The sequence below is a fragment of the Melopsittacus undulatus genome, chromosome 11 (assembly GCF_012275295.1).
Source record: "Melopsittacus undulatus isolate bMelUnd1 chromosome 11, bMelUnd1.mat.Z, whole genome shotgun sequence".
Classification (NCBI taxonomy): Eukaryota; Metazoa; Chordata; class Aves; order Psittaciformes; family Psittaculidae; genus Melopsittacus; species Melopsittacus undulatus.
In genome coordinates, this window is record NC_047537.1 from 8,926,617 (window position 1) to 8,932,655 (window position 6,039).

A 6,039-nucleotide genomic window follows, 5' to 3' on the forward strand; every position below is an offset into this window, starting at 1 on the left:
GCCTCGGAATGTGTCCCAAGGGAAGGTGGCTGCAGGGCCACTCATTGCTTTCATCCCCATAAGTGGGGTTAACAATCCCGCAGTGTTCCTGCTGGAGGCAGTGAGGGTGATGATTGCTCTGGGTGCAAGCAGGGCCCAGGCTTTGTGCTTTGGGTTTTCCCAGCTGTTCCCATTGCTCAGACATTTCCTTCATTTCCTTTCCCAGTGCAAATGCCACAGCAGTGGCTGCAGTGATCCAGCACCAGGCCTTGCGGGATGTGATGCCCAACCCTGCCCTGGGTCTGGAAGTGGGGCAGAACCCACAGGTCAGAAGCCCACAGTTCACAGTAAGAGGCAGAGCCAGGGCTGCATCCTGGCCTGATCCTTCCCAGGAATAACCCCCAGAGGCCAAAAGGGTGAGACCGTCATTCCCATGTTTATTGGTGTCTGCTGCTCCTTGGGGAAGCTGGCAGAGTCTCCCACCCCTCCGGGCTCCCTACAGCATCCTGTAAGCATGCCATGCCCCATTCCCATGCCCCATGCACATGCACATACCATTCCCACTCCCATTCCACCCACAGACGTGCCCCTTGCTGGTGTCCATTCAAATGTCTCATGATCCTGGTGCCAGCACCCCATGCTGGTGCCTGTGCCCGTGCCTATGTCTGTGCCTGTTCCCACACCTCCTGCCCATGCTGGTGCCGCTGCCCCAGGCAGACAGGCTCTTTGCCATGCCCATGCCATGCTGGTGCCCATTCCTGCACACCCTGCCCATGCCAGTGCCTGTCCCCAGACCCCATGCTGGTGTCCATGCTTGTGCTCATTCCCACACTCCATGCCATGCTGATAACTGTCCCCAGACCCATGTCATACACCTTCCCATTCCCATGCTCCATGCCTATGACAGTGCCCTTTCCAACCCCCCATTCCAGTGTCCATGCCATGCTGGTGTCCATGCCCATGCCATGCTGGCTCCCATTCCCATGCCCCATTGCCCATGCCCATGATATGCTGGTCCTGTCCCCAGACCCCATGCCACTGTCCATGCCATGCTGGCTACCATTCCCAAGCCCTGTGCCATTCCAGTGCCTGCCCCTAGCCCCATGCCATGCCGGTGTCCGTGCTTCCCATTCCCATGCTTCATGCCTATGCCAGTGCCCATGCTGGTGCTTGTGCCAGTGCCCGTTCCCACACCCCATTCCAGTGTCCATGCCATGCCGATGTCCATGCTCATGCCATGGTGGCTCCCATTCCCACTCCCCATACCCGTGCCCATGCCGTGCCGGTGCAGCCAAAGCTGTCGCACACACCCTCCGCAGTCTCCCTGCCTGCAGGCTCCCAGTGATCCCAGTTGCGGCCAGCAGAGGGGAATGCTGATCCAGGAGAGGGGAATGCTGATCCACAGCATCCTCCTGCTCCACCCGTGCCCTGCTTAGCGCAACGGCTGCGCTCCGCAGCCCCGCGGTGCCCCCCGTGCAGCGGGCAGGGGTGTGGGTGCTGACCCATGGAGGGCTGTGACCCCCCAGTGCTCAGCCCGACCCTGTGCTGCCCCACAGCCCCTGGCACTGGCTGGAGAGTGCTTTGCAGGGTCCCCAGGTGCCCCCCAGGCAAGGCAGGGATTTGAGCTGCTCCCTCCATCCCGTTGTGTGGCTGGGGCTGGATGTGTTTCATGGGCTCTGGCTCTGATGCAGGAACAACGGGCTGCAGCAGGTCTGAGCCAGCATTCCCTAATCGCCCTGTTGTGTGGGATCGCAGCGAATCCCGCTGGAGTCAGCGGGACTGAGGGTGCAACAGCCCATGGGGCACATCCCCACACACAGCACTGCTGATCCAAAGGGACAGGCAGAGCTGCCGCTGCTTTATCAGCACAAGGCAGGTTTACTGCTGCAATTACACAACTGTTAATGGCACCCACGCCGGTTCCATGGAAGCCAGCAGCTCCCAGGGCACGAGCAGGACACGTTCACATCCACTTGCCAGGAGCTTTTCCCTCTTGGCCCTCTCAGACCCCACACCACAGCAGATCCTGAACAAGGATGGGTCTTATTCACCTCCAAGGCCTTTAGAGGTGACCCCGGCTGGGTTTGAATGTGCCCGTTCCCCATGGATGGGACCCGACCCTAGCTGCCAGGGTCACCGCAGGGATGCAAGCAGCTCCCTTTGCAAAGGACACACTGAACCCTGCATCAGCTGCCCTAAAGCACCCCCAGAATGATCATGTTTCCTGGTGATGCAGGCAGGTGGAAACAGATCCTTGTCCCAGGGTCAATGAGAGTGAAAGGAAAACTCCACTGATTGCTCCTTATGACAGAGAAAGGGAAAGAAACACCAGGTTGAAAGCTTTCTCCTGCAATGCACCCCTGTGTTCAGTGCTTGCAGGAATTCAGCACGTGGTAGGTGATGGAGAACACCATGTTCTGGGTGCTCTGCAGCTTTGCTGCTGAGAGGTCAGATTTATTCTGTGGTGCTGATGGCTGGGGTGATGTGTGGGTACCAAATCCAGAGGGACCAGCTGAAGTGGCAGGTTCGGTTTGACTGCTGTAAGCATGGAAATACACCAAGGAATCAGCTTCTTATTCATAAATGCTCTTTCACATACATGGACTGGGGCATCAAGAGTGACCAGGAGATGTGCTGGGTCCCCAGGATGGTGAAGGAGAGGTTTGAAGTACTCTGCTCGTCCTGGGGGACATGTGCACCAGCCTCAGGCTCATTGAATCCTGGAATGGTTCAGGTTGGAAGGGACCTTAAAGATCCCCCAGTTCCAACCCCTGCCATGGGCTTCAGTCCAGAGAAGGCCATGGAGATGCTGCAGCAGCTGGAGCAGCTCTGCTCTGGAGCCAGGCTGAGAGAGCTGGGCTGGGGCAGCCTGGACAAGAGAAGGCTCCTGAAGGGGAGACATGAGAGCAGCTCCAGTGCCTGAAGGGGCTACAGGAAAGCTGGAGAGGGGCTTGGGACAAGGGCCTGTAGGGACAGGCCAAGGGGAATGGCTTGAACCTGCCCGAGGGGAGACTGAGATGAGCTCTTAGGCAGAAGCTCTTCCCTGGGAGGGTGCTGAGGTGCTGGCACAGGGTGCCCAGAGAAGCTGTGGCTGCCCCATGCTCAGTGTGCACTGCTGCTGTGCTGACAGGGGTTGCTTGGGATTGGCTTTGCAAGGCGAGGGCTTATGCCATGTACCTGTCTGGTTATCAGGGCTGTGTGCGATGCCTGAAGCATACTCCAGACAGTGCTTCTTTTAAAGGAATGATGCTTGGGTTCTGATCATGAAGTTGTAGCTATTCCCTATTTTCCTGTTGTTCTTCACTTGAGGGAGGTGGATGCATGTCCCCCCACATATAAAATGCCCTTGCCCCCCAAAAGGCTGACTTCTGAAAGAGCCAGATTCCTCTGGGATCAGTGTTCAAAAGCCTCTGGTGGAAAGGTTTTCTATTTTCAAGGAGATTTTGCTGTAGCTCTAATTACCAGGGGTATCTCTTGATTTCAGCATTGCTTTGGCTGGGAAACAACCTGCAAACAAGCCCAGTGCTCAGGGAAAAGCCTTCTGATGGGCACTGCAGAGAGAAAAAGGTAAATCACAGAGTCCCAGCCTGGTTTGGGTTGGAAGGGACCTTAAAGCCCATCCAGGTCCAATGGGCAGGGACACCTTCCACTGGAGCAGCTTGCTCCAAGCCCCTGTGTCCAACCTGGCCTTGAACACTGCCAGGGATGGGGCAGCCACAGCTCCTCTGGGCACTCTGTGCCAGTGGAAATGCTGGGATATAAACACTGGAATAAACACTTCAGCATTGAAGCCATTTACCCTTTGAAATGACTGGCAGGGGTAAGAACCTGTGCTCGGATGGAGAGGGCTGATGTGTGGTGGCAACCTCAGGGGTGAGCCCAGCCTCTGGTCACAGCCCACACCCAGTCTCCTCACTCCCATGGGTGCTGGGGTGATACAGGTGACATCTGGGTGCTGCCCTGATGTCCTTTAGCCTTTAGCAGAGCCCAGCCTGCCCTGGCAGCACCCAGATCCCTCCCTGCTTGGGAGGATGCTTGGCCCCAGGCTGGCAGCACCCTGCCATGGCTGCAGGGGGAAGGACCCCCGGTGTTCCCTTCAATGCGCTGGGCAGGGGATGGGCACATCGGAGCTGCAGGAAGAGGTGTGAGCAGCCTCCATCCCCTCCCCATCCCGGCCGTCTGTGGCTGGCCAAGAGCTATTTCAGGCAGGATAAACAGGATGCTCCGTTCCAGGCTGGCCACCTCCACTCCTCCTTCCCACTGCCGGGTAAACAGCCCAGCCCAGGAAAAGATTCCCTGCACAGCCCCAGAGCCAAGCAACCTGGCCACGGTTGAGCCACCAGCCAAGGCTAATGCTCTGGAAGCAGCCATGGACCTGTGATCCCAAGGCATGGATCCATCTCAGCAGCGACTCCCCCGAGCCACCCTGCAGCTGGGAACAGCCTGAACTTTCTGGCCACGGCACCACGTCTTCCCCCTTCTTCCTCCTCCTCCTCCTCTTCCTCCCTCGGTCACACCGGGTCTGTGCTGTGCCCAGGGGCTGGGAATGATGCAGGCAAGGCCTTTCCTCCGGCCGGATCATGCCCAGGCAGCGCCGGGGGATCCTGTGCGGGCTGTTTCCGCCTGTTGCTCTCGGGAGAGGAGCTGCAGCAACAGGAGGGGAAGGAGGAGCTTTTCCACCGCTTCCTCCAGCTCCTCGGCTGCTTCCCTCGCTGAGCCTGAGAGCTCAGCCCGGGGATCCAGCATGTGCTGTGCTGATGAAGCGTTACTGGTCCTGGTACCCCACCTGGAGCTGCTCTCCGGCTCCCCAGTGATGCCAGATGCCAGCCTGCTCCTGGCTTCCCTTACTGTGGAAGAACGGCTCCAAACAGGGGTCCGAAATACATGGTTCAAGTCCCTGCGGGGAGTGGTTTAAGGCAACTTGAGTTTTCCCATCCCATTCTCCCCCATAACGAGGGAGAGGGGCCCTTCGCTTGCATCCCGCTCTGCCCCATCCCGCTCCCACCACTGCGCTGGGTGTGAGCGCAGGTAGCAGAGGGAGGAGCCGGTGTTGCAATCGCCCCATGGAGCAATGTGGGGCGCGGAGGGGGCCGGTGCCAAGCAGCCGGAGCTGGTTTGCCTGGCGCCGGCAGCCGTGGGAGCTGGCGCGGGGCCCTGTGGTGCGGGCACACGGCATCAGGACCGGGCATAGGGGGGTACAGCTCTTCCCAGTGCCCCAGTGAGCTAATTAGAGCAGCTAATTACAAGGCGGGGCAGGGAGAGGAGCTTTTACAGGGGCATGTAGTGATAGGACAAAGGAGAATGGCTTGAAGCAGGAAGAGGGGAGATTGAGAGCAGATAGTAGGAAGTTCTTCAGTAGTAGGCTGCAGAGATAGGGAGGGGATAGAGGTTGCTTATACCTCTCCCTGCAGTTCAGATGTGGTCATCCCCTGCGCAGCGCACCCCGGTGGGCACTGGGGGTCTTTCCCCCCGCTATCACCGTGCCAGGGTGCTACTGTGGGACCAAGCATCCTCCTCAGCAGGGAGGGATCTGAGTGCTGCCAGGGCAGGCTGGGCTCTGCTAAAGGCAAACCACTCAATATGAGGCTAAAGGACATCAGGGCAGCACTCAGATGTCACCTGTATCAGCCCCAGCACCTATAGGAGCCAGGGGGCTGGGTCCTGGCTGCAGCCGGGTGCTGCTGGAGCTGGGCTGGGCTTTGTGCCGAGCTTGCTACCGCACACGAGCCCTCTCCACACCCTGAAAGTCATTTCAAAGAGAAAAGTGTTCCAAACCTGAGCTATTTATTGCGATTTTTGTATTCCAGTATTTTTCCTGGCACAGGGTGCCCAGAGAAGCTGTGGCTGCCCCATCCCTGGCAGTGCTCAAGGCCAGGTTGGACACAGGGGCTTGGAGCAAGCTGCTCCAGTGGAAGGTGTCCCTGCCCGTGGCAGGGGTTGGAGCTGGAGGAGCTCTAAGGTCCCTTCCAACACAAACCATTCCACGATCCTGGAACACGCTCGGGCCCAGCCGGCGCTGACGCGGTGCAGGGGGCGGTGTGGGGGGAGTGGCCGCGGCTC